Raw genomic sequence first — 19,877 nt, forward strand, 5'->3', positions numbered from 1 at the left:
CGGACCTCTACAGTGACCCTAGCCACAGTAGTAAGATTCTTAATCCACAGCACCATGACAGGAATTCCCCAATTTTGATTTATATACAGTGTTTCTTTGTTTATTTCTTTCTACAGTTTTCTTTTATGGCTTTGTTGTTCTATGTGTAATGTTATATATAAATAACTTACCACAGACTAATGATATCAAACTTTTATCAGAGTGAAATATAGATTCTTTTTCCTTTATGACCCTTTACTTTGCCCTCATTTATAATATAATTTTCCTAAATATTTCCTCTACATACACTGAGAACTACATAGGACAGTATGAAAATTTTTGCTTCAACTCTCAAACGTAATTTAGATAACTCAAGATATGAAGGAAAGTATATTCTACTTACCCATTTTTTGCACTTTCTGTTGTTTTTTCTTCCAACCTAATGTTGCAAGTCCCCTCCTTTTATGGTTTGCTTTTTAAAAGACAACTTCCGTTAGGCAATATTTCAGATCAAGTTTACTGGTGACATATTATCTTAGTTTATATTCATTGGAGAATATCTTAATTTCCCTTTCATCTAAAAACATAATTGACTATATACACAATTTTGCCTTGATGATTATTTTTTAGCACCTGCAAAAAAACTTCTAGATTCCACAGTTTTAAATTAACAATGTTTTAGTGTCTAATTAATTTTTTTTTACTCCTTAGGTAAGAGGTTATTTCTCTCTCAAAATTTTCCTTTTAAAGAATTTTATTATAGTTGATTTATATTGTTCTATCAATTTCTGCTGTGCAGTAAACTGACCTAATCATACATCTGTACACATTCTCTGGTATTATATTTCATCATGTTCCATCACAAGTTTTTGGACATAGTGCCTTGTGATATACATTCTAAATTTAACTATTTGAGTCTATTTTTATAATTATTTATTATAGTTGATTTACAATATTCTGTCAAATTCTGCTATATCACAAAGTAATGCATTTGTACACGTATACATATATATATATACACATACACATATATACATTCTTCTTTCATATTATCCTCCCTCATTTTTTATCATAAATGATCATATACAGTTCCTTGGGCTCATAGTTTATACTTGGTTCTATTTGTGTGGTGATAGAGGTTGCATTGAATCTGTAGATTTCCTTGGGTAGTATAGTCATTTTGAAAATATTGATTCTTTCAATACAAGAGCATGGTATGTCTTCTCATCTCTTTTTGTCATCTTTGATTTCTTTCATCAGTGTCTTATAGTTTTCAGAGTACAAGTCTTTTGTCTCTTTAGGTAGGTTTATTCCTAAGACAGGTTGTGGGGTGGGTGGATGTGCTGGTGGTTTGGGATGGAAATGCTATAAAATTGGGGTTTGATGATCATTGTACAACTGTAAATGTAATAAAATTCATTAAATAAACAGTACCTACAAACAAAAGCCCAGGACCAGATGGCTTTATGGGCGAATTATACCACACATACAAAGAAGAACTTATACCTATCCTTCTTTAACTTTTCCAAAAGGTTGAAGAAGAAGGAATACTCCTAAAGACATTCTATGAAGCCACCATTAACTGATTACAAAATCAGTCAAATATACTACCAAAAATTAAAATTATAGGCCAATATTTTGATGGATATAGGTGAAAATTTTTTCCACATAATTTTAGCCAAGCAAATCCAGTGACATATAAAAGATCATGTACACCATCACCCAGTGGGATTCATCCGAATTACACAAGGATGGTTCAACATATGCAAATAAATCAACATCATATACCACATTAACAGAAGAAAAAAATAAAAACCTCCTGATCATCTCAATAGATGCATTAAAAGCATTTGATTAAACCCAACACACATCCATGATAAAAACACTTATTAAATTGGGTATAGAGGAACATAGCTTAACATATCAAAGCCATTTATGACAAACAACAGCCAATATAATACCCAATGCAGTAAAGCTGAAAGCCTTCCCACTAAAATCTGGAACAAGAGAAGGATGCCCACTCTCACCACTTTTATTCAACTGGATGTCCTATACACAGCAATCAGAAAAACAAAAGAAATAAATGGTATACAAATTGGAAGATAAGAGGTAAAATTGTCACTCTATGAAGATGACAAGATACTATATAGAGAAAACCCTAAGGACTTCATACAAAAACTCCTATAATTGATCAGTGAATTTGGCAATGTAACAGGATACACAAATAACACCCAGAAATTGGTTGCATTTCTATACAATGACAATGAAATATTAGAACAGTTGGTGTCAGAGAATATTTTGCCTATGTCCTCTTCTAGGAGTTTTAAATTGTCTAACGTTTAAGTCTTTAAGCCATTTTGAGTTTATTTTTGTGCATGGTGTGAGGGTGTGTTCTAATTTCACTGATTTACATGCAGCTGTCCAGGTTTCCCAATACCACTTGCCAAAGAGACTTTTTCCCATTTTACATTCTTGTCTCCTTTATCAAAGATTAATTGACTGTAAGTGTCTGGGTTTATTTCTAGGCTCTCCATTCTGTTCCATTTGTCCATATGTCTGTTTTCATGCCAGTACCACCAAACTGTTTTGATTACTGAAGCTTTGTAGTACTGTCGGAAGTCTGGGAGAGTTATACCTCCTGCTTGTTTTTATTTTCCTCAGGATTGCTTTGGAAATTCTGGGTCTTTTGTAGTACCATATAAATCTTTGTATTGTTTGTTCTAATTCTGTGGAAAATGTCATCGGTAATTTTATAGTGTTCACATTAAATCTGTAGTTTGCTTTGGATAGTATGTCACTTTTAATGATATTAATTCTTCCAATATAGGGGAATGGGATATATTTCCATTTTTTGAATCCTCTTAAATTTTCTTGATTAAGGTTTGCAGTTATCAGCATATAAGACTTTCACTGACTTGGTCAGGTTTATTCCCAGAGGTTTAATTTTTGGGTGCAATTTTAAAAATTATATTTTATATTCCTTTCCTAATATTTCATTGTTAGTATAGAGAAATGGAAACAATTTCTGAATGTTAATATTGTATCCTGCTAATTTGCTGAAGGTGTTGATCAGTGTGAGTAGTTTTTGTCCTTAGAGTTTTCTATATACTGTATCCTATCATCTGCATAGAGGTACATTTTTAGCTTTTCACTTTCTATTGCTACCTTGTATTTCTACAGTTTTTTTCTGATTGCTATGGATGGACTTCCAATACTATGGTGAATAAAAGTTGTGTGATAGTGGGCATCCTTGTCTTTTTCCAGATTTTCTTTTCCTTTTTTTTTGTTTTCTTTTGTTTTGTTTTGTTTTGTTTTCCTTTTTAGGGCTGAACTCACAGCATATGGAAGTCCCAGGCTTGGGGTTGAATCAGAGCTACAGTTGCAGGTATATACTACAGCCACAGCAATGCAAGATCCAAACTGCATCTGCAATCTACACCACAGCTTATGGCAACACTGGATCCCTGACCCACTAAACGAGGCCAGGAATTGAACCGCATTCTCATGGATACTAGTTGGATTAATTTCTGCTGTGACATGAAGGGAACTATTTGTTCCAGATTTTAGAAGGAAAGCTTTCAGCTTTTCTCCTTTGAATATTTGGATCTGTGTTTGTCATAAGTGGCTAATTATGTTATGTTCCCTCTATAACCACTTTTTAAAGAGTTTTTATTATAAATGGATGGGGGGGTTTGTCACATGTTTTTCTTCATCTGTTGCGATGAACATGTGTTTTTTTACTTTTCTTTTGTTAATGTGGTGTATGACATTGATTAATTTGCTTATCTTGAGCCATCCTTATGAACTTGTGATGAAACCAGCTTGGTCTAGGCATATGATTTTTTCTACATGTTGTTGAATTCAGTTTGCTAAAAATTTTGCTGAGAATTTTTGTGTCTACATAAATCAAATATTGGCCTATAATTTTCTTTTTGGTAGTGTCTTTGACAGGTTTTGTTAATCTGGTTATGGTGGCTTCATAGAATGTCTTTGGGACTGTTCCTCCTTCAATCTTTTGGAAAATTTAAGGATGAGTATAAGTTCTGCTTTGTATGTTTGGCTATGAAGCCATCTGGTCCTGGACTTTTATTGTAGGGAGAGTTTTATTACATATTCAATTCCATTTCCAGTGATGGGTCTGTTTAAATTATCTATTTCTTCTTGACTCAGTTTTGTTGGGATGTATGTCTCTAGACAGTTTTACATTTCTTCTAGGTTGTCAAATTTGTTGGCATGTATGTGTTCATAGTATTCACTTACTTTTTTTTGTATTTCTACAGTATCCATTGAGATTTCCTTTTTTTATTTCTTATTTTGTTTATTTAGTTTTCTCTCTCTTCTATTTTGTGAGTCTGGCCAGAGGTTTCTCAATTTTGCTTATCCTTTCAAAGCTCTTGGTTTTATTGATTTTATCTTTTTTTTAAATCTCTATTTTATTGATTTCCTCTCTGATATTTATTAATTCCTTCTTGCTGTTGACCTTAGGTTTTTGTTTGTTTTTCTTTTTCTAATTCTTCTAGGTGGTAAGTTATGTTGTTGATTTGAGATTTCTTTTTCTTTTTTGTGGAAGGCCTGCATCACTGTGAATTTCCCTCTAAGAACTGCTTTTGTAATGTCCCGTATATTTTGAATGGTTGTTTTTAGATTGTCCTTTGTCTTGAGGTATTTTTTTAAATTTCCCTTTTATTTACATTTGTTTTGGGTACCACATTGTTTAGTCTCCATGTAGTCTGTTTCTAGTTTCATGCCACTGTGGTTAGAGAAGATATGAAATAATTTCCATAATCTTAAATTTGTTGAGGTTAATTCATGCCCCAGCATGTGGTTAATCCTTGAGAATGTTCCATGTGCACTTGAAAAGGATGTATATTCTAATTTGGGGGGGGGCGTTGTAATGTCATGAAAATATCAAAAACTCTTACTGTTCTACTGTCATTCAGGACTTCTGTTGCCTTACTGATTTTCTGTCTAGAGGTTTTGTCCATTGATATAAGTGAGGTGTTAAATTTCCTACTATTATTGTATTCTCATCAGTTTCTCCTTTCATGTCCATTAGTATTTGATTTTTTCCATTTGAGTGATCCTTTATTAGAGACATATATTTTGACAAGTGTAATATCCTATTCTTAAATTAATTCTTTTATAATTATATAGTGTCATTTTTTCTTTCTTTATAGCTTTCCTTTTAAAGTCTATTTTGTCCAATATGAACATGACAACTACTGTTTTTATGTCTTTTCCTTTCTCATGAAATATATTTTCCATTCCCCCACATTCAATTTATATGTTATCTTTGCCCTAATTTGTGCTGTTTTAGGTTCTTATTTTTTTATCCTTTTTGCTACTCTGTGTCTTCTGATTGGAGCATCGAGTACATTGACATTTATGGTACTTATAGATAAATATATATTTATTGTCATTTTAAACCTTGTTTTACAGGTTGATTCTATGTTTCTCCTTTGTCCCTTTTTTGTAAAAAAAAAACAAGATAAATTAATTTTAATAAATTATAAAACAAATTGCAAGTTTTAAGACAAATTTAAGTTTTAAGATTAATTCCACGTCAAGCCTCTGGCTTTCAGCATTTACTAAGAAAAGAGATCCCTGTTGAACACAGATGCTCTTCTTTTATTACCCAATGAATTTATTACATTTATAGTTGTACAATGATCATCACAATTCAATCTTATAGGATTTCAATCCTACAACCCCAGTGCATCCCCTGACCCCCTGAACTGTCTCCTTTGGAAACATCTGTGAGTCAGTATCTGTTCTGCAAAGAAGTTCAGTCTGTCTTTTTTTCAGATTCCACATGTCGGTGAAAGTATTTGATGTTGGTGTCTCATTGTACGGCTGACTTCACTAGCATGATAATTTCTAGGTACATCCATGTTGCTAAAAAAGCTGGCATTTCATGCCTTTTAATGGCTGAGTAATATTCCATTGTGTATATGTACCACCTCTTCTTGACCCACTCCTCTGTCGATAGACATTAGGTTGTTTCCATTTCTTGGCTATTGTAAATATTCCTGCAATGAACATTGAAGTACATGTGTCTTTGCAAGGCATGGTTTTCTCTGGATAGATGCCCAGGAGTGGGATTGCTGGGTCAAATGGTGTTTTCTATTTCTGAGGAATCCCCATACTGCTTTCCACAGTGGTTGCACCAATTTACAATCCCACCAACAGTGTAATAGTGTTCCTTTTTCTCCACACCCTCTGTAGCACTTATTCTTTGTAGACAATTTGATGATGTCCATTCTGGCTGGTGTAAGGTCATAGTGATTATAGTGGTTTTGATTGGCATTTCTCTAATCATGAGTGCTGTTGAACATCTTTTCATGTGTTTTTTGGCCGTCTGTATGTCTTCTTTGGAGAATTGTCTGTTTAGATCTTCTGCCCATTTTTTGATGGCATTGTTTGTTTTTGGTATGGAGCTACAGAAGGTGTTTATAAATTTTGGAGATTAATCCCTTGTCAGTTGATTAATTTGCAAAGATTTTCTCCCATTCTGTGGGTTGTCTTTTCATTTTATTTAGGGTTTCCTTTGCTGTGAAGAACCGGACAGCAACATGTAAAAGAATGAAATTAGAACACTTCCTAACACGATACACAAAAATCAACTCAAAATGGATTAAAGACCTAGATATAAGACCAGACACCATAAAACTCTTAGAGGAAAACAGGTGAAACACTTTCCAACATAAACAACAACATCTTCTCAGATCCATCTATTAATGACAGTAAAGACAAAAGTAAAAAAATGGGACCTAATTAAACATAAAAGGTTTCTTTCCCTTTCTTTACTGGTTGGATGATTCCTTTTTATTTTATGCATGCGTCCTCCTCTTTTTAGTTCTTGTGAATGTATTTTTGGTTTGTTTTATAGTTGACCTGTTTTTCAAGTATGTTAACCCCTTCCTATATCTTCTGGTTTTAGCCTTATGGTCATATAGGTTCAAACACATTATTAAAAAATTGTTTAAAAAATCCAGATTTTCTTACTTGCCTTCTCCACATTTTATGATTATTTTTGTACTTTTAGACATCTTCATGGTTATCCCTTTGCTGGTATTTGTGTTTATCATCACTTTTACAAATAGTTTTTTTTTCATTTTTAATCTGTATACCGTCTTATTCAAGTGATAACTTCCAAGTTGTTATTTCCTTCATCCTATATTTTCCTACTTATTCCCCTTTAATGGAGACCTTCCAGATTTTCTTTTAGAATGGGTTTATGGAGATCCCTTCCTGGCTCAGTGGTTAACGAATGCAACTAGGTTCAATCTCTGGCCTCGCTCAGTGGGTTAAGGATCTGGTTTTTCAGTGAGCTGTGATTTAGGTCACAGACATGGCTTGGATCCTGCATTGTTGTGGCTGTGGTGTAGGTCAGCAGCCGTAGCTGATTCATCCCCTAGCCTGGGAACTTATATATTCTGCAGGTGTGACCCTAAAAAGGCAAAAAGAAAATGGGTTTAATATTGCTGTATTACTTTAGGTTTTTTCTTGTTTCAATGGAGAAATTATTTCTCCTCCTATTTTAAATGATATTATTTCTGGGTAGATTATTCTAGGCTGAAATTTTTTCCCTTTTAGATCTTTGAATATATCTTGCAACTCTCTTCTGGCCTGTAATATTTCTGTAGAGAAATCATCTGATACCCTCATGTGGATATCCTTATAATTAACTCTTTTTCTCTTGCTGCATTTAGGATCCTCTCCTTATCTTTGCATTTGCCATTTTCATTGCAATGTATCTTTGTGTGTGTCTATTTGAGTTCAACTTTTTGGGCGACCTCTGTACTTTCTGTATCTTGGTATCTGTTTCCTGTGGTTTTGGAATGCTTTCAGTCATAATTTTTTCAAATATATTTTCCATACCCTTTTCTTTTTCTTTACTTTCTGGAATGCCTATGTTATGTGTAGATTGGCCCACTTTATATTTTCCCATAGATATTTTATATTGTTTTCATGTTTTTTCATTTGGTTTTCTGTCTGTTGTCCTGATTGGGTGATTTCCATTATTTTATCCTACAGGTCACTTATTCATTCCTCTGCATTATTCAATGCCTTTAAGTCACTGTGAGACTTTGCAAATTAATTTTATAATTTTCCTTGTCTCCTATGTATATTTTCTAGTTCTTTTCGAAGCTAATTTGCATTACCATTCATATCTGCTCTTAATTCCTACATATTTTCTCTTAATTCCTTCAGTATTTTCCCTATCTCCTTTTTGAACTCAGTGTCTGTTAGAATGCAGAAGTGTGTTTCTTTGTTTTTTCCTTCAGGGGAATTCTCCTAATTCTTTTAACTCAGAATGGTTCCTAACCTCCTTCATTTTGCTTACTTTTTTTCTTGTTCTGTGACTTTAGGGAAGACAACTACTATAGTTTTTTAGTGCTCTTTGAGAGACCCCATGAGTACTTTGTGAGGGCTTCCTTTTTTTTGTTGTCGTGGCCAATTTTGTTTCAGATGCTTTCTGTCTCTTTCCTCAATGCATGCAGGCTGTTGTCCCCTGATAGTGGGTGTGCTGGTGTTAAGACCTGAGCTCACTTCCAGGAAGATGTTGTCAATGAGCAGGGCTAGTTACCAGTCCCTGGCTGCTAGGCCATGGGAGGTGGCACAGTCTGCTCCTTGTTGAAGGGCCCTGGGAAGTAACAGTGACCCTCAGGGTGGTGTAGGTGGCACCCAGAGCCTTTGGCATTGGCCACAGCAGGGTGTATTCATTCCCAGGCAAGTGACAGCAGTGAGTGGGGTTTGGCTGTAGTGCTCTCCTCTGCAGTGACCCCAGAGGTAACTGGGCAGTAGACCATGCCTGTTCATGGACCCCTGATGCCTGCCCAAGAAGTTCCCCACCACCCAAGATTTCACAGCTGCACAGAGATAGATATTCCTATTGTGGCCCCACCTCTGCCCTTCTCACCCTCACCAACAATGACATTGCTTTACCTGCAGGTCCATGCCTCTTCCTGTGCTCCCTCAGCTGTGATGCTCACCTTCCTATGTTGTGACACATGAATCCCTAGTCCCTCAGGCTGTCTACACACAGCCAACAATAGTCCACTTCCCAGAACTGACTTCTAAAGCCTGAGTCCATGCCCCACCCTAGTGAAACAGGCTCTAGCGTCAGAGGCTGGTGGTACTGATAATCTCTGAAATCTCTTCTGTTTTGCCCTCCTCAGTCAAGCTGCTGCAATTTTCTTGGAGGCTTTGAGGTTCCCCTCTCTGGGATTGTGGCCTCCAAGGGTGCATGTTTTTTCCTCTTTCACAGCTCCCTTTCGTGTATTCTCACCCCTTCCTGATTTATTTTTTTCTCTCCTCTCTTTCTTTTTTTCTTTTTTTTCCTTGTGTTTTACCCAGGTATATAGAGGGTTTCTTGTCCTGTTGCAGGTTTAATATCTTCTCCCAGCATTCAGTAGATATTTTGTACCCATTGTTCTACCTGTAGATTTTTTTTAATGTCTTTGTGGGAGGTGAGTGCTACTTTGTACTCCTCTGCCATCTTGTTCCTGCTCTCAAAACTTTAAAAATTTTTAGAATGTATGTTTAGTTAGCAGAATTTTAACAATAATATTTCTGTCACAGATATCTTTGTGTTCTTCTTGTTTCAGTTTTATTCATCTTCTTCTTTTGTAGGTTTTGATACTTTTGCTAAACTTGGGAAATTTTAAGCCTTTATTTTTTCAAATACTTTCTTATCCCCATCCTACTTCTCTTCTACTTTTGGGATTCTGATGACACAAATATTAGGTTTTAGGTATAGACCCACAATTCCCTAAATTTCTGTTCATCCTTTTCAGTATATTTACTTTCTGTTGTTCAAATAAGGCTATTTTCTGTCAATCTCTCTTCAAGTTCACTGACTCTTCTGGCCTGTCATTGTTATGTTGACTCCTATTATTGATGTTTTCTTTTTAATTTTGATTATTATTTTTTTTCAGTTCTATAATTTAAATTTACAAAACTCAGAACCAGAAGAAGATTTGGGATACAAGTGCTACAAAGGATACATTATATTTTATCTAATGAGAGAGTTAGGATAGGCTACTTGGAAGAAGTGATGACTGAGCTACTTGGAAGAGTGAATGTAAAGATTTAATTATGTGAACAGAGGAAGGAAGAACATTTCAAGAAAAGGGAACACACATGCTAAGTTCCTGTACTGAGGATCAAACTGTGTTAGAGGAAATTTTAAATGCCAGTGTGGCTTGAATTTAGTGCATGCACCAAGTGAAGGAGAGAAAAGTGTGAGATGAGCATGGGAGCTATGTGAGTCATTTCTATAAGCAAAGATAAAGAATTTAGTATGTATTATAAATGTGATGTGCTATAATAGGAGGGTTTCCAGTGGGGAAATGATTTGATGTTATCTCATCTTAAAATTCCCTTTGGTTTGTCAGTGAGATGAAGAGGAGGGATAATTGAAAGCAGGAAGACCAAGGCAGGGAGTGATTTGACTTAGTGTGCCAAGGGTGTGGAGATAATGTAAAGTAGAAAACTTCAGGATATGCTTTGTAAGTAAAACCAGAGGTGAAGGGAAAGAAAATGTGTCAGATCCTAATTGCAAACTACTCCGTTTGTGAGTTTTTAGTATCCCACAATGTTTATACTTACTCATAATTCCCAATGCATTTTCATATCACATGAACCCCACAACCTGAGAGATAGTGATTATTATCATATTATCATTACTACCAACACCATCATCACTTTTTGACTGATCAGGAAATTAAGGCTCAGGAAAGTGAAGTGATTTGGGCAAAGTAAAGCAGCAAGGAAAATAGCACATTGCATTATCTCACTATAGGACAAATGATTTTCAGATTTTGTATTTTTATGAAGTTCCATATTGAGCTAATTATTCTTAGCATCAATCAAAAATCTCCCCTGTGTAGGCACCTATTCATTCTCAAAAGAAAAGGCAATAACGTATATATAGACAAAGGAATACTACTCAGACATAAAAAAGAATGACATAATGCCATTTGCAACAACATGGATGGAACTAGAGATTCTCATGCTGAGTGAAATAGATACCATATGATATCACTTATATCTGGAATCTAATATACAGCACAAATGAATCTTTCTACAAAAAAGAAAATCATGGACTTGGAGAATAGACTTGTGGTTGCCAAGGGGGAATGGGAGGGAGTGGAGTGGTTGGGGAGCTTGGTGTTAATAGGTACAAACTATTGCCTTTCAAATGGATTAGCAATGAGATCCTGCTATGTAGCACTGGGAACTATGTCTAGTCACTTATGATGGAGCATGATAATGTGCAAAAATAGAATGTGTACATGTATGTGTAACTGGGTCACCATGCTGTACAGTAGAAAAAATAATTTATTGGGGATACAACAATTAAAAAATAATAATAAAATTTTTAAAAAGAAACTAAGGTCTGGGTGCTAGGTGCACATAGTTCAGCAGACCAAGCAAGGAAATATATGAATATATTCATGTAAAAAACAAAAATCATTTTGGCTATTTGACTTTGGAAAGCTGATTCTGTGTCTTTAAAACTCATCTCTCAAGTAGTTATCAAAATCGTATCTTCCTTGTATTTTGGGGAGAGTGCATTCAATAAAGTCATAGATTGCCTAGCATATAGAAGGAAATAAGGTGTTTATCTTTTCTCCTTGTATGGAAGGTGTGGAATGGCTTGTATAGATTGAACATTACTGGAAGCCCTTCAATTTGACCCCAGAGGCCTATTGACAGGAGAGAACAATGGTCACAAAGGAAACAAGCACTGAATTTAACCCATACACCCCTCCACCATGAAGAGTAGCAGCAAGCCCAGAGTTGCAAATGAGAAAATTCCTGATATTTCCAATTAAGAGGTTTTCCTATGTAGCTGTAAATCTAGATTTGTTTAATGACTTATGTTTCCAGGTACCAGTTAGCAGTAGGTAAAATTTTCTGATTGCGACATTGGGTATGGCCTCTGAAAGAAAACCAGAAGGGTTAGTGACTCTTTGAATTGATTTCTTTGGCTCCACTTCACCTTAGGGACTAGAACTCTGGTTCCCAATGCCCAGACAGTGAATTACCAGAAGGAATCCTCAAGTGATCACTGGCTGAAGCTCATCTTGATCCTGGGAAAATACTTTTAGTGTTGAGTAGGAGACTTTCAGTTTCCAAGAAATAAGCAAATATCCTAACAAGGATATATTTCAGGAGCCATAAATATAGGATCATGAAACTAAAAGTAATTTTCAACTACCAGGGGACTCCTGGGAACTACATGAAAGTGCAATTAGGCCACTGAGCCACATAAGTCAAAAATCCTTTACAGCACCATCAAATTTGAAATGTAATGAAGACAAATTGCTCTATTTCGTTTTTACCATTCATCCTAGACTGGACCATCATGGAATGTGGTGAGAAGGAAATGGTGATTGGATGGTAGCCAGTCTATGGATTATTTCATCAAACAGTGATTCAAAATAATCACTGGGAACCCTTTGAATACTAAGATCATATTTGTCTTTTATGTCTTTCACAGAGCAAATACTAAAAAAGTACTTATCAAATGGATGAAAAGATGGATTGATGGAAATACAGACTGAAAAATTAGGAAACTAGGTTTAATTATTGCCAGTAATTTGCATATGATATTGACAAAGTTCTTTTTCTCTGCTGCTAATTGTCTTTGTATAACACATAATGCTATTTCCTAAATAAGTCTTTTACTAATTTCACCACAGTTAAAAATGCCACAGCTCCCCCCCGAATGTGTCTTGACTTAGTATTTTTCTTCATAGTATTTTTATCATCATATATACTATGTATTTATTTATATGTTTACTTTCCATCTCCTTATTGCCTCCAAGAAAAAGTAAGCAACATGAGGTCAGGGATCTAAGTCTCTTGTGTTCACAGCTGAAAACTTGGCACTTGATATTTTCCTAGTATACACTCAATAAATCAATGAATGCATTCTTCTTGAAACTTTTTAAAAAACAGACTCAGACTATATTTTTTAATTTAGTTTTTATTGTTATTTTCCACAACACACTTTTTTCCCACTGTACAGCATTGGGATCCAGTTACACATACATGTATACATAATGTTTTCTCCCATTGTTATGCTGACTTGTAAGTATCTAGACATAGTTCTCAACGCTACACAGCAGGATCTCATTGTTAGTCAATTCCATGAGCAATAGTTTGCATCCAATAACCCCAAGATCCCAATCTCTCCCCCTTCTTCCCCCTCCCCCGGGACAAACACAAGTCAATTCTCCCAGTCATGATTTTCTTTTCTGTGGAAAGGTTCATTTGTACTGTATATTAGATATGAGATATGAGTGATATCATATGGTATTTGTCTTTCTTTTTCTTACTTACTTCACTCAGGATGAGAATCTCTAGTTCCATCCATGTTGCTGCAAATGGCATTATTTCGTTCTTTTTTATGGCTGAGTAGAATTCCATTGTGTATATACACCACTGCTTCCTAATCCAATCGTATGATGATGGACATTTGGGTTGTTTCCATGTCCTGGCTATTGTGAATAGAGCTGCAATGAACATGTGGAGCATGTGACATTTTTAAGGAACGTTTTGTCCGCATATATGCCCAAGAATGGGATTGCTGGGTCATATGGTAGTTCTATGTATAGACTTCTAAGGTATCTCCAAACTGTCCTCCATAGTGGTTGTACCAGCTTACATTCCCACTAACAGTGCAGGAGGGTTCCCTTTTGTCCACACCCCCTCTAGCCTTTGTTATCTGTGGACTTATTAATGACGGCCATTCTGACTGGTGTGAGGTGGTATCTCATGGTAGTTTTGATATGCATTTCTCTAATAATCAGGGATGTTGAGATTTTTTTCATGTGCTCGCTGGCCATCTGTATCTCTTCCTCGGAGAAATGTCTATTCAGGTCATTTGCCCATTTTTCCATTGGGTTGTTGGCTTTTTTGCTGTTGAATTGCATAAGTTACTTCTACATTCTAGAGATAAGCCCTTGTCAGTTGCATCATTTGAAATGATTTTCTCCCATTCTGGAAAGTGTATTTTTGTTTTCTTTTTGGTTTCCTTTGCTGTGCAAAAGCTTGTCAGTTTGATTAGGTCCCATTGGTTTATTTTTGCTTTTATTTCTGTTGCTTTTGGGAGACTGACCTGAGAGAACATTTGTAAGGTTGATGTCAGAGAGTGTTTTGCCTATGTTCTCTTCTAGGAGTTTGATGGTGTCCTTTCTTATATTTAAGTCTTTCAGCCATTATGAGTTTATTTGTGTGCATTGTGTGAGGGTGTGTTCTAGTTTCATTGATTTGCATGCAGCTGTCTAGGTTTCCCAGCAATTCTTGCTGAAGAGACTGTCTTTTTCTATTTTGATGTTCTTGCCTGCTTTGTCAAAGATTAATTGAACACAGGTGTCTGGGTTTATTTCTGGGTTGTCTATTCTGTTCCATTGGTCTGTCTGTTTTGATACCAGTACTACACTGTCTTGATGACTCTGGCTCTGTAATATTGCTTGAGGCCTTGGAAAATTATGCCTCCTGCTTGGTTTTTGTTCCTCAGGATTTCTATGGCAATTCTGGGTCTTTTGTGGTTCCATATATATTTTTGGATTGTTTGTTCTAGTTCTGTGAAAAATGTCATTGGTAATTTGACATGGATAACATTGAATCTGTAGATTGCTTTGGGTATTATGGCCATTTTTACAATATTAATTTTTCCAACCCAGGAAGTAGCATGGAATATCTTTCCATTTCTTTACATCTTCTTTAATTTCCTTGATTAATGTTTTATAGTTCTCAGCATATAATACTTTTACCTCCTTGGTCAGGTGTATTCCCAGGTATTTAATGTTTTGGGGTGCAATTTTAAAAGGTTTGTATTTTTATATTCCCTTTCTAATATTTCATTTTTAGTAATGTGATTGATTTCTGAATGTTAATCTTATAACTTGCTACTTTTCTGAATTTGTTGATCAGTTCAAGTTGTTTTTGGGTTGAGTCCTTAGGATTTTCTATGTATAGTGTCAAGTCATCTGCATACAGTGAAAATTTTATGTCTTCTTTTCCTATTTGGATGCCTTTATTTCTTTTGTTTGTCTGATTGTGGTGGCTAGGACTTCCAAAACTATGTTGAATAGCAGTGGTGAGAATGGGTTCCCCAGTCTTGATCCAGATTTAACTGGGAAGGCTTTTAATTTTTACTATTGAATATTATATTTGCTTTGGCTTTGTCATAAATGGATTTGATTATGTTAATGAAGCTTCCCTCTATACCCACATAGGTGAGAGTTTTTATCATGAATGGGTGTTGGACTTTGTTAATTGCTTTTTCTGCATCTATTGAGATGATCATGTGGTTTTTTTTACTTTTCTTTTGTTAATGTGGTATATGATGTTGATGATTTGTGTATGTTGAACCATCCTTGTGTACCTGGGATGAATCCCACCTGGTCATGGTGTATGATCTTTTTAATATGTTGTTGGGTTTAATTGGCTAAAATTTTGTTGAGAATTTTTGTGTCTATATTCATCAACGATATTGGCATATAGCTGTCTTTTTCGGTGGTGTCTTTATCTGGTTTTGGAATTAGGGTGATGCTAGCTTCATAGAATGTCTTTGGGAGTGTTCCTTTTTCTTCAAACTTTTGAAAATGTTTAAGGAGAATGGACACCAGTTCCTTTTTGTATGTTTGATAGAATTCACCTGTGAAGCCATCTGGTCCTGGACTTTTTATTTTGTTGGGAGTGTTTTTATGACCTATTCAATTTCATTTCTAGTGATTGGTCTTTTCAGTAGGTCTATTTCTTCTTGAGTCTATTTTGACAGGCTGTAAGTCTCTAGAAAGATGTCCGTTTCTTCCAGATTGTCAAATTTCTTAGCATACAATTCTTTATAGTATTTTCACGTGGTTTTTGTCTTTCTGTACTATGCATTGTGATTTCTCCTTTTTCATTTCTTATTTTGTTTATTTGGGTTCTTTCTCTCCTCTTCTTGGTGAGTTTAGCCAGTAGTTTGTCAATTGTGTTTACCTTTTCAAAGAATTATCTCTTGGTTTTATTAATTTTTCTATTGTTTTTTGAATCTCTATTTTATTGATTTACTCTTTGATCTTTATAATTACCTTCCTTCTGATGACTTTACGTTATTTTGTTCTTCTTTTTCAAATTTATTTTAGTGGTGGGGTAATTTGTCAATTTGACATCTTTCTTCTTTTTTGAGGAAGGCCTGTGTTGCTATGAACTTCCCTCTAAGCGCTGCTCTTGCAGCATCCCATAGATTTTGAGAGTTTTTGTCTTCATTATCATTTGTCTCAAGGTATTTTTAAATTCCTTTCTTGATTTCCTCATTGACCCATTGTTTTATTAGTAGCATTTTGTTTATTCTCCATGTAGTAGGTTTTTTCTCATTTCTTTCCTGTGGTTGATTTCTAGTTCCATGCCATTGTGGTCAGAGAAGATACTTGAAATCATTTCTATACTCTTATATTGATAAGTTTAGCTTTGTGCTCAATATGTGATCAATTCTTGAAAATGTTCCATGTGCACTTGAGAAGAATATGTGTTCTGATTTTTTTGGATGTAATGTCCTGAAAATGTCAATTAAGTCTAACTTTTCTATTGTTTCCTTTAAGATCTCTGTTGCTTTATTGATTTTCTTTCTAGAGGATTTGTCCATTGATGTGAGTGGGGTGCTAAATTTTCCTACTATGATTGAATTCCCAACAATTTCTCCTTTTATGTCTGTTAATATTTGCTGTATATATCTGGGTGCTCCTATATTTGAGGTGTATATGTTGACAATTGTACTATCCTCTTCTTGAATGGATCCTTTAACCATTAAATAGTGTCCTTCTTTGTCTTTATTGATGGTCTTTGTTTTAAAGTATTTTGTCTTATATGAGTATTGCAACTCCTGCTTTCCCGTCTTGTCCATTGGCATGAAATATATTTTCCCACCCCCTCACTTTCAATCTATATGTGTCCTTTGTCCTAAGGTTAGTTTCTTGTAAACATCAAAATGAAGATTTTTGCTTTTTTATCCAATATTCCATTCTGTGTCTTTTTATTGGAGCATTCAGTCCATTGACATCAGATAGAAAACCAAATGAAACAAACATGAAAGCAATATAAGTGACCTATGGGATAATATAAAATGGGATAATCTCTGCATAATAGGAATTCCAGAAAGAGAAGAAGAAGAAAAGGGGATTGAAAATATATTTGAAGAAATTATCACTGGAAACTTACCAAATCTAAAGGAACTGATATCAAGATACAGGAAGCACAGAAGGCCCCAAACAAGTTGAACCCAAATAAACCCACACCAAGGCATGTTATAATAAAAATGACAAAAGTTAATGAAAAAGAGAGGATTCTAAAGGCAGCAAGAGAAAAGCAAAGTGTCAGTTATAAGGTATCCCCCACAAGGCTATCAGCTTATTTCTCTACAGAAACTCTACAGGCCAGAAGGGAATGGCAAGAGATATTTAAAGCACTGAAAGGAAAAAATATGCAACCTAAAATACTCCATCCAGCAAGAATATCATTTAATATAGAAGGGGAACTAAAAAATTTCTCCAACAAACAAAAGCTAAAAGAATACAGCCATACAAAGCCCATTGTAAAAGAAATACTGAAAGGGCTTTTCTAAATTAAAAAAAAAAGAGGAAGAACTAGGATGAAGGAAACCAAAATCAGAGAGCAGTCACTTAAATAAGACAGCATACAGATCTAATCGTGAAGATGTTTAAAATAAAATTTAAAAAAAGAAATCAAAATCACAACATGTGGGCAAGGAAAGTAAAGAAACAAATAGATTTTTTTCTTTTTTCTTTTTTTCTTTTTTTAAAATTTTATTATGGTAATGAAGTGTTTGAACCTACAGGACTATCAGGCTAAAGCGCACAATTATAGGAAGGGGTTAACATACTTAAAGAACAGCACAAGCACAAATCATAACTGAACATTACATTCACAAAAAAATGAAAAGTACTCAAGCAGAAAATAATTGGAGACCATCCAACCAAAAAAAGAAAGGAAGAATGGAGAATCATAGAATCAACTGGAAAACAAGGTTTAAAATGGCAATAAATAAACATCTATCAATTATCATCTTAGATGTCAATAGACTGAATACTCCAATCAACAGACTCACAGACTTTAAAAACAAACATATGGTTACCAAAAGGGGCAGATGGGCAAGGAATGGCTTGGGCTTTGGGGACTCTTGTATGCACATTATGGTATATAGAATTACATGCCAATGGGGAACTGTTGTATAGCATGTGGAACTCTATCCAATATTCTGTGATAATCTATATGGGAAAAGAGTCTGAAAAAGAATGTATGTGTATATATGAGTATAATTGGATCACTTTGTTGTGCAGCAGAAATTATCACAACGTTGTAAATCAACTATACTTCAATAAAACAAAAAAAAAAAAGAGAAGAGCAGAGATTGGCTTTACTTAAGTTGAGTACTGGTGGTCCTTGAGACATTTCTGGCTTTTTAAGATGGAGTATCCTGATGGCCAGCTTCATCTTCAGTGAGCTGTTGGGACCCAAAGTATTGAGCTGGAACCCCTGGTTTATGGTCATGTTCTTGGCAAGCAGCTGGCTGAACAGGATATTCAGATTCCCCAGATATCACTGGTTCTGTTCATCTCTCACTTTCACTTCAATCTCCTGAAGCCTGGGATTCTGAATAAATAAAGGGAAGTTTTTCTCCCACACAGGATCGTTAGTTTTGTAGCCAATCTTACTCTCCTGGGCCTTGTGACCAGCTGACAGTTAGATAAGAGGATTTGGGTTGCTGTTTATTTTCTTCCCTGGTGGAAGCTTCCTCACTGAGTACAGGAACAAGATCAGCAATGAAGAGGACAGCATGTCATTGGCTTTGTCTTTGTCATCTTTGATGTCTGTCTGTTTCCAGGGAAGGAGAAAAATACCTGTCAGGCCTTATATGTCTGCATCACCAGGCACTGGTGACAGCAGCACAGCCTCATCCACACAAGTCATCAGGGGGCAGTGATAAGCTGTGTGGAATAGAGAGCCGTGCCTATAGAAGCAAGCCCTCAGAGGCCACAAGACCTGTGCAGAAGCTCCTCCAGCCTACAGGTTGGTGCTGCTGATTCCCATAGACACATCTCTGTCAAGAAGCCTACCCTAAGCATTGCCCTGGACATCTCACTGCCATCACCACTCAGGAGCCCTAGCAGACACTGTGGCAACTTGAGCATAGGATGACTTGGGATGGTCCCCACAGGGGAAGACCCAGGTGATGATCCAGCACAGCTCACAGGAGAACAAGCTGGTGGTGGCCATGCACTTCTACAGAAATCTCATTGTCTTCTCTAAAGATGGCTATGACCCATACATCTGCTTATATCAGACCGGAGAATGCCAGGAAGGAGAAAAACCCATGTGTCAAAGAAAACACTGAACTCCATGTTCAACCAGAGCTGTGATTTCAGAATTTCATTGCCAGAAGTGCAGATGAGAACACTGGACATGGTTGTGAAGAACAGTGGCAGCTTCCTGTCCAAAGACAAAGGGCTTCTCAGCAAAGTGCTTGTTGGTCTAGCATCTGAGGAACTCTCCAAAGGCAGGACCCAGTGTTATGACCTCATAGAAGATAGGACAATTCTGCATTCGGTGACATAGGCCACCTGGCCTATGACATATTGGTATTTTAGGCATATTTAACCAATTTTACCATTGGGTTTTGTATGTTTAATTTCCTTTGGTGTCTCACCAGTTATCACCATGTGCATAGGAGAATGGTGAGATGTTGTGCTAGTAAAGCTGTCTGTCATTTTGATCTGCTGGGAACCATATATATGGATGTGCTTTGTTATTGCCTTGTTTTGTACATCCCTAAGATGCACAATGCTGTGTAAATAGACTATTTTTTGTATAATCTC

At 35.6% G+C, this 19,877-nt stretch overlaps 1 pseudogene; it reads left to right on the forward strand.

Annotated features, from left to right (window-relative positions):
• The first annotated feature begins 18,838 nt into the window (after nucleotides 1-18,838).
• On the forward strand, nucleotides 18,839-19,617 carry LOC146394634 (extended synaptotagmin-2 pseudogene; annotated as a pseudogene).
• The last annotated feature ends 260 nt before the right edge of the window (nucleotides 19,618-19,877 follow it).

The sequence above is a fragment of the Sus scrofa genome, chromosome X (genome assembly GCF_054392235.1).
Source record: "Sus scrofa isolate SSC_HxYL_T2T_F1_AM1 chromosome X, Sscrofa_HxYL_maternal_Yorkshire_Landrace_v2.0, whole genome shotgun sequence".
NCBI lineage: Eukaryota > Metazoa > Chordata > Mammalia > Artiodactyla > Suidae > Sus > Sus scrofa.